The sequence below is a fragment of the Ambystoma mexicanum genome, chromosome 1q (genome assembly GCF_040938575.1).
Source record: "Ambystoma mexicanum isolate Mex_15411 chromosome 1q, UKY_AmexF1_1, whole genome shotgun sequence".
Classification (NCBI taxonomy): domain Eukaryota; kingdom Metazoa; phylum Chordata; class Amphibia; order Caudata; family Ambystomatidae; genus Ambystoma; species Ambystoma mexicanum.
In genome coordinates this window covers 218,296,677-218,306,625 of record NC_090922.1, presented here as the reverse complement: position 1 = coordinate 218,306,625, position 9,949 = coordinate 218,296,677, and positions in this window count along the sequence as shown.

Genomic DNA, 9,949 nt, shown 5'->3' with positions numbered 1-9,949 from the left:
GACTGCAACCTGTGGTAGTGGATGTAGTCGTGGGTGTGTTTGAACGGGCTGGGCTTCTGGGGGCGTGACCCCGGTGAGGGGCGGATGTCGTACGTGACTAGTGCTGGCAGGCAAACCGGGGGAACCCGTGCTTGTGTAAGTGGAGGGATCCAGGGCGGGAGTGCGCGGGGACATGGGGAAGGGGGAAGCAGGGATGGTGCTGGCGCCAGTGGACTGGTGGGTGTCTTAATCACTGCTTATCGGTCCGCAGTTGTGCGGATCTAAAATCTATGTAGACAAGGACACTATAGTGGACCCAAACCGATAACTTATCTGAAAAAAGTAGATGTACGTGTGTCCTGCAGTAATGTTAGGTATGCCCATTAGAATGTGCCAAGAACCAGAAGTCCAATCGAAAATGGCTACTTTTAGCGATGCTACATCTGGAGACAACTTAACATATCCAAAGTATAGCATTCTCAAATAAGTACACTTAAATACAACATCACAAAAGTTCCACAGTTTCAAGCTGTGTGTGCGGCACCCGGTGGTTTGGTGTCGCAGGGCTGCAAGGTTGTGCCATTTCGTTGTTTCAATGCACATATCGTTAGCATCAAAAAAAGCACATAAACACAGAATAGAAGAAGGTCCACAGTCAGAGCAGTTTGTACGGCACCAAGTGGTTTGGTGACACAGGGCTGCAACCTCTTGCCATTTTGTTGTTTCAATGCACATATAGTTAGCATCGAAAAGTCTTCCATCAAGAGGTATAGTGCTACAGGACTCCAAGCACATGCTATATTATCACTTAAATGCACATCCAGTGGGCATCAACAAGATCTTCTGTTGGTATAATGAATGCTAGCCCAAGTGGTTCTGTGCTGTAGTACTGCAAGCTCTTGCCACTGCATTGCTTCATTGAGGCCTCGGTTGCATGTATTCAAGCGAAAAATCCACTTCTGTTCCTGTGTGAATAACATGGCATGGTAGTTACCTCCCCTCTTTGGGCGATTGATTTTTTCAAGGATAGTCCATTTGAAGGACTCGGCTGTATGTGTCATGCCGCGGCAGGGTTGGCGGAAGTGGAATCGCTGGCGGTTCTGTCCGCCGTAGCATTCCGCTCCTCGTCTTCCGTTTACCGCTCTAGTCATTGTACGCGTCCGTGACCCGGAAGTATAAATATCCTCACTTCCGGGTCGCATACGCGTTGCAACGTTTCCGGGTTTCCTCCTGTGTTGCTGCCGCTCCATCTCCCGGTGATATTCTTGACTTTCTGCATTTAGTTTCGCTGTTTCCCACTCAGCTGTTTTCCACCCTGCCCAGTGCGTGGTCTCGTCCTTGTCTAGCCTTTTTTCTCCTTATTTTCCTTTTCCTTCCTTTTCTCCTTGCTAATTTTTCCCCTTTTCTCAAATTGAACTCACCTGTTGCCAGACCTTTTGCCTGCCTACCGGACTGCCTGTGATTATCCTTAGTATCCCATTGAACTCACCTGTTGCCAGACCTTTTGCCTGCCTACCGAACTGCCTGTGATTATCCTTAGTATCCCATTGAACTCACCTGTTGCCAGACCTTTTGCCTGCCTACTGGACTGCCTGTGATTATCCCCTGAGTCCGTTGGATCTACCTCATTCCAGATTCGGTGCCTGCTCATCGGATTGCACTCTCTTCAGCTAACTCATCTTCTGGGATCCTCCACTTGCAATACTACGTTCAGGGGTTTTTTGTGCCTTCTGGCTTTTTTCCCCCCTGTGAGGCGTTCTCGGTAGGATAACCCCCGTTGCCCCTATCTTAGTGGCACGGTGGCATCCTATCGAGGGCGTCCTTATCTTCACAAGAAAAAAGAGAAGCCTCCACGACATAAGGACGGAAGGATTAAGCAGAAAGAGGAAGGTGAGGAGTTGGGGGAAGGGGGAGAACTTGTCATCTCATCAGAAGAAGAAGACATAACCGACAATCGTGACAGTTTGCAACGCCTACAAGAAACCGAGATGGCTACCCCCCAACAAGTTCAGGAACTAGTAGCCGCAGTCCAAAACCTTAATATGGAGGTCCAGAATCTTAAGACAACCAACGCAGCATTACAACTAAGAATGAATGAACGGGAGCGACCCTCTGCAGACCTACCTTCATACCCTTTGGTTTCAGGCAAGTTTGATGGATCACCGAAACGAGTCAAGGAGTTCTTAGATGCCTGCAATCTTCACTTTTCCTTCCGTCCGCAGACCTTCACATCAGATCATACCAAAGTAGGATTCATGATTACCCATATGACGGGTAATGCCCTGGCGTGGGCCACCCCTTTGGTTAATCAGTCAGATCCTGTGCTACAGAACTACAATGATTTCAAGACCCTGCTACAGCAAACATTTCTACGCACAGAAAGTGCTTTTATGGCCTCGGAGGACCTCTTGGATATCCGCCAGGGAAACACAGATCTTCTCTCCTATATCACTACGTTCAAACAGATAGCCGCCGAAGCTGGCTGGCAGGAACAAGCCCAATATACCATCTTCCGTCGAGGGTTGAGAGAGGAACTCAAGGACGAACTAGCTCGTATCGACCGTCCATCCTCCTTTTCAGATCTCATCACGGCCGCTCTTCGGGTCGATTTCCGACTCTCGGAACGACGGTCAGAAAGAAAGAAGAACAAACTCTACAGTCTCCCTCCCTTAGAAGCCCAGATACCATCTTCTCAACCACCTTCACGCCAAGGCAAAGAAGAACCGATGCAAATCGGTACTGCTCGTGCACCACTCACCCCGGAAGAACGGAAGAGACGACGGGATGGCAACATGTGCATGTATTGTGGAGCCTCTGACCATCTGTTACGGAACTGTCCTAACGTTCCTCCGAGGCGTTCGGGAAACGAGCGCCCTCGGTGAGTATGGGGACGCACTCCCGAGGGGCCATTCCTAGTCCTTATGCAACTTTGTCAATAGCCTCTTCTGGTTTACTAGAGGATTCAAGGTTGATGGTTCTGTCAGTCACCCTTACTGTAGGCAGGACCGAAGTCCCAACTCAGGCTTTACTAGACTGTGGTGCTGCCGGCAACTTCATAGATACCTTGTGGGCTAAGCAAAAAGGTATAACTCGTCTGGCCAAACAGGAGGATCAGAAAGTCGAAGGAGTGGATGGGGAACCTTTGATTTCCGGCATGATCACGCATACCACTGAGGAATTACAACTATGTATCCAGCAACATACCGAAAGGATCTCGTTTGACATAATCCGAGCAGCCCACTTTCCTATCATACTAGGGATAAGCTGGCTACGAAAGCACAACCCTCACATTGATTGGGCAAAGAACGTACTCTGTTTTCAGTCCACCTTTTGTAGATCTGAATGTCTGCCTGAACCAAAGTTTGAGACAGTACAAACTACCAATGTTTACGACTCCAGACTCATCCATTGTCTTCCACGCCATCTACAAGATTATACAGAGGTAGTAACAGAAAAGACGCCTATTGATCTTCCTCCACACAGACCAGAAGACTGTTGTCTGGATCTTGTTCTTGATGCACTGGTACCGTTTGGTAGGATGTTCCCTTTATCCCTCAGAGAAAAACACTTCCTCCGGGTATATTTGGATAACAACCTGGCCAACGGACTTATAAGACCTTCAAAGTCACCAGCTGGAGCATCACTGTTTTTCATCCCGAAGAAGGACACACAAGAACTGAGACCCTGTATTGACTACAGGGGTCTAAACAAGGTGACCATAAAGGACAGATATCCCATGCCTCTTATCACCGAAATTATTCAAGCTGTTCATGGCGCCACAATCTTCACAAAATTGGACCTTCGGAATGCATACCATCTCCTCCGGATCCACCAAGGGGATGAATGGAAAACCGCGTTTAGGACCCCTTATGGGTTGTACGAATACCAAGTGATGCCCTTTGGGCTTGTGAATGCCCCATCTGTGTTCCAGCGCTTTATGGACCGGCTTTTTTCGGACCTGCTGTGTCAGACCACGATTGTCTATCTCGATGACATACTGGTTTATTCAAGAACTCCGGAGGAACATGTTGTCCATGTCAAAGAGGTCTTCCAGAGACTAAGAGAAAATCACCTCTCAGTCAAGATAGACAAGTGTGTTTTTTCTGCAACATCTATCCCATATTTGGGTTTCATATTATCAAGTCAGGGTGTCGCCATGGATCCCCGCAAAGTTTCTGCCATTTTGGAATGGCCTTCACCTAAATCCATCAAGGAGGTACAAAGGTTTTTAGGTCTGGCAAACTTTTACCGGAAATTTATATCCAACTTTTCCCACCGGATGGTACCCATCCCCACGCTACTTAAGAAGAGCTCCAAACCATTCTTTTGGTCCAGCGAAGCTGAGGATTGCTTCCACAGTCTCAAGGAAGCCTTCTGTACCGCCCCCATTCTTCAGCAGCCAGATCAAGACCGGCCTTTCATCGTCGAGACAGATGCATCTTCATCAGCTATGGGGGCAGTCCTTTTGCAGGAACACCTAGGTGAGGAACATCCAGTCTCCTATTTTTCCAAGACACTAAATGACAGCCAAAGGAACTACTCAGTCATAGAGCGTGAATTATTGGCCATGAAGTCAGCCTGTTTAGAGTGGCGTCATCTCCTACAAGGAGGTAAACACCCATTCTCCATCAGAACAGATCACAGAAATCTACAAGTTCTGCGACAGTTCGAGTGCTACAACACAAGACAGGCCCGCTGGGCTCACTTCTTTGCCCAGTTCGATTTCAACATTACCTACATCCCAGGGCCACAGAATATAGTCGCGGATACTTTGTCTCGCAGAGGAGACTATGTGACCGAATCCGACAGGACGCCGGATCTTATGTTCCCCTTGACGAGGAGAATAGGTGTTCTGTCTGCTTTCTTGAGACAAGTGAAAGAAGCTTCAAAGGGGGGTTTTGAGTCGGAGTGTCACCCACAAGACCCCGTCTATGAAGTCAAGGAAGGACTCTACTTTGTGAAAGGAAAATTGTATTTACCCACTTCAGAATTTCGGAGATTGGCGTTAAAATGGTGTCACGACTCCAAGTTGGCGGGTCATCGAGGTGTTAAGGGCACATTGGAATTTCTACAGAGGCACTTTTATTGGCCAGTGATGCGCCATGACGTGGCCAGTTACGTACAATCCTGTGTGACCTGTCTTCGCAGCAAGAGTTCTCGTCTAAGACCTTTGGGCCTTTTGAGGCCTAATCCTGTTCCCGACGGTCCTTGGGAAGTGGTATCTACTGAATTCATCGTGGACTTACCTCCTTCTGAAGGGAGCACATGCATCATGGTGGTGATCGATTACTTCACAAAGATGGCTCACTTCTCCCCATTACCAGGGGTACCAACAGCAGCAGCCATGGCCGAGACACTCATCAAAGATGTCTTTCGTCTCCATGGAATACCAAAGAAGATCATCTCAGATCGAGGTAGCCAGTACACTTCTCGTTTCTGGAAACATCTCTGCAACCGTTTGAGTATAGAGAGAGCTCTAACATCAGGTTACCACCCTCAGTCAAACGGACAGACGTAACGTTTAAATGCCACACTAGAACAGTACCTACGATGTTATGTGAACCTTCAACAGGACAACTGGGTTTCTCTACTACCCCTGGCTGAGTTCTCCTACAATAACTCTTTCCAATCTACTCTCGGTTTCACCCCTTTTTTCTGTAACTATGGCTACCATCCCCGGGCTATACTACCGGTCTCTAATGTCTCTACCTCTTTACCCACAGTTGACTCCACTCTCGCCTTGTTGAGAGACGTCCACCTACAGGCTAAACACAATCTTAGCAAGGCTCAAACGAGATATAAGGACCAGGCCGACAAACATCGAAAAGCGGTGCCTGACTGGGGGGTAGGATCTCAGGTCATGTTGTCCACAAGGTATCTACCAAGATGGGCACACCCTTCCAAACTCTCCCCTAAATTTCTGGCCCCATACGAAGTCACACAAGTCATCAACCCGGTGGCCTTTCGGCTAAAATTACCCAAAAGCCTTCAAAGAGTCCACCCGGTGTTTCATGCCTCACAACTCAAACCTTTTCTTGCAGACATCTGGTCTCGCAAAAAGAAGAAGACCCCCTTGCCTGCTACTTCGACCCAGGAGGAATTTGAGGTAGCCCAAATCTGTGACTCCCGGTATCGCCGGGGAAGGTTGGAATTCCTTATACGGTGGAAGGGGTATCACTGGTCGGAAAACTCTTGGGAACCAGCCTCTCAGGTACATGCCCCACTGTTGGTCCGCAAGTTCTTTCGCTCTCATCCGGGGAAACCGGGGGGAGGTCTCCATAGGAGGGGGCATACTGTCATGCCGCGGCAGGGTTGGCGGAAGTGGAATCGCTGGCGGTTCTGTCCGCCGTAGCATTCCGCTCCTCGTCTTCCGTTTACCGCTCTAGTCATTGTACGCGTCCGTGACCCGGAAGTATAAATATCGTCACTTCCGGGTCGCATACGCGTTGCAACGTTTCCGGGTTTCCTCCTGTGTTGCTTCCGCTCCATCTCCCGGTGATATTCTTGACTTTCTGCATTTAGTTTCGCTGTTTCCCACTCAGCTGTTTTCCACCCTGCCCAGTGCGTGGTCTCGTCCTTGTCTAGCCTTTTTTCTCCTTATTTTCCTTTTCCTTCCTTTTCTCCTTGCTAATTTTTCCTCTTTTCTCAAATTGAACTCACCTGTTGCCAGACCTTTTGCCTGCCTACCGGACTGCCTGTGATTATCCTTAGTATCCCATTGAACTCACCTGTTGCCAGACCTTTTGCCTGCCTACCGAACGGCCTGTGATTATCCTTAGTATCCCATTGAACTCACCTGTTGCCAGACCTTTTGCCTGCCTACTGGACTGCCTGTGATTATCCCCTGAGTCCGTTGGATCTACCTCATTCCAGATTCGGTGCCTGCTCATCGGATTGCACTCTCTTCAGCTAACTCATCTTCTGGGATCCTCCACTTGCAATACTACGTTCAGGGGTTTTTTGTGCCTTCCGGCTTTTTTCCCCCTGTGAGGCGTTCTCGGTAGGATAACCCCCGTTGCCCCTATCTTAGTGGCACGGTGGCATCCTATCGAGGGCGTCCTTATCTTCACAAGAAAAAAGAGAAGCCTCCACGACATAAGGACGGAAGGATTAAGCAGAAAGAGGAAGGTGAGGAGTTGGGGGAAGGGGGAGAACTTGTCATCTCATCAGAAGAAGAAGACATAACCGACAATCGTGACAGTATGGCCTTCTGCCAAAAAGTGAGGGACCATTGGTGCTGTTATTTTCTTGGTTCTGATGCATGATCTGTGTTCAATCATGCGCTTTTTTACTTCACGGGCTGTCATTCCGATATATCTTAGGTTGCATGGGCATGTAATCATATACACTACCTCTCTTGTATTACAATTGGTAAAGATTTTTTGAACCCATGATTGGTCCAACCAATGTCGATGGTGATGCTGCGAGCAGTTTGAGTGCACATTGAGCACTGCCCACATGGGCTGTGTCCTATGGGATGGGCTTGATTCCATAAAACATTCTGCGTGACTCGTGTTGTGGTGTCTACTGGGCGTATTGTATTGAAAAGGGTGTCTCTCAAATTGCGTCTTCTTTTGAGCGTAAAACGCGGGGGTGCAATGTTTGATGTCCCTATATTCAGAATCGACCATATGGATTTGATCCCTTTCTTTAGTTTGTTGAATACTTGTGAGTAACTGAATACTGCTGTTATAGTTTTGTCTTCTGATGTTGGTCAAGTGTGCCTGAGCGAGGTATATGCTTAGCCTCTTGTAGGTGTCATATATGATTTTCTACGGATAACCACGTTGTGCAAGTTGGTTTTTTAGAGTTTTGGCCTGATTGGTGTATTCATCCGTTCTGCTGCAAAGGCGTCTATAGTGCAAAAATTGGCCAAACGGGAGGTTGTCTTTCAAGGATTGAGGGTGGTAGCTAGAATATGTCAGAAGGGCATTTTTGTCAGTATCTTTTTGGTATACTTTTGAGATAAGTCCTCCTTCTGAGGCTGCAATGGATAGATCCAAGAAATGGTTAACTTCCCTATCTTTCTCCATCATGAACCGAAGGTGAATGCTCTGTCTGTTGAGCCAATCATGGAATTCATCGACCTCTTCTTCAATGCCCCTGAAGGTGAAAAAAATGTTGTCGATATAACGACACCAGGTTAGCAATTTGGATTGAAACGGATTGGTAGCTGGATAGATGTGTTGGATTTCGAAAGCGTTGACATATAGGTTTGCCAAACTGGGTGCGAAAGTCGCACCCATGGCAGTACCTGAGATTTGTTGGAAAAATGGGTCATTAAACAGAAACAAATTCTTTGTTAATGCTATCTCAGCCAAGGATAGGATGAAATTTGATGGTACTCCATGGAGGTCAATTCCTGAATCTAACAGGTCTTTTAGCATTTCAAGGGTTTCTTGCTGGGGAATTCTGGTATAGAGTGATTCTATGTCGATAGTCATAAGCCATCTTGTTCAGGGTTGAAAGGTAGGGAGTCGAGGAGAATGAGCATGGCTGTTGAGTCCTTCACATACGATTTCATTTTGGGGATCTCATCTTTGATAAAGAAGTCTACATATTGGCTGAGAGTTTCTAGGATAGATTGTATTCCTGAAACAATAGGGCGACCAGGCGTAGTAAGGATTCCTTTATGTATTTTGGGTAGAGCATATAGGGCTGGCATTCTCGGATGTTTGGGTGTGAGAAAAGCTGCTTCCCTCGGGCTCACATAGCCTTCTGCTTCACCTTCTTCTATCAGGGTTGCTATTAGGGCCTGTATAGAGACTGTTGGGTTGTTCCGGAGGAGATGGTAGCTGGTGCTATCGTTTATTAATACTTCAACCATCTTGATGTAATCTTCAGTATTTTGGATAACGATCGCACCTCCCTTGTCCGCCGGTTTGATTGTTATGTTTTCATTCTTCACCAAAGATGTGAGTGCTTTCAGTTGGTCTTTTGTGCAATTGTTGTGCACAAACGGGATATTCACTTCTATTTCTATCAATTGTTTCATCAAAGCCTGTTCAAATGTGATGGATTCGGCCGTGTAGGCACATGAGGGTACATAGAATTGTGATGGCGGTCTGAGGCCTGTGGTGTCACTTTGTGTATTAGCTTTGTCTTTGAAGAATTGTTGTAATTGTATCTTCCTCATCATCAATGAGCTACTGGCACGCCTGCCAGGCAGCCTTTTGTAGAGATCAGCACCCTCTCCTCCTGGCGGAGAGGGTGCTGATCTCTGCCTTTATTTTCTAAAGGCTTTCCCGGCAGGGGACCGCACCTCGCCTATTCAGCCTTAATGGTGGCGCTACCCCTCGCCAGCTGGGGAGGGGCAGCATCACCATTAAGGCTGAAAGGGGGAGGCTGAGGCCTTTTTCCTAAAGAAACTCCCGCGAATGCGCAGGAGCTTCAGGATTTAGAAAACAAGACCTCTGCTTCCAGCGGCCACACGTTTTCTCCATAATGGTGGCGCCGGCCCACAGGCATCTCTTGCTTAAAGGGATGCCTTGCAGGTGCGGCCCCAGCATTATGGCATTTTTTTCTGAAGCCTGAAGCTTTCGCACACGCGCAAAATATTCAGGCTTTAGAAAAAAAGCCTTTTCGTGTAGTAGCCAGGGCAGATTAGTGGGCCCCGTCTCAAAACGAGATTTCGAACCTGCCGGGGCCCAGCCCCAGCCCACTTAAAGCCCTGCATAGAATGCATTTTAAAAGGGGTGAGGACCACAAGTAAGCTATGCAGTCCCCATATTTAAGTCCTTCGAATGGCGGTGTTGTATGTTATTCTGCATCCCCAACAGATGACAGGAATGGGCAGGGGTGGAGCTACAAAGATTATCACTGGCAAATCCCAGGGTCAGAGCTGTTGGAGGACGGGCTATCAAGCTATTTTCATTTTTATGCTGCTTGTATGGCTGTAGCCATCTGTGGGTGGGCGTGGTCCGGAAGATTGCTGAACACTGCCTCCCTCATGCTTCCATGGGGATGCAGA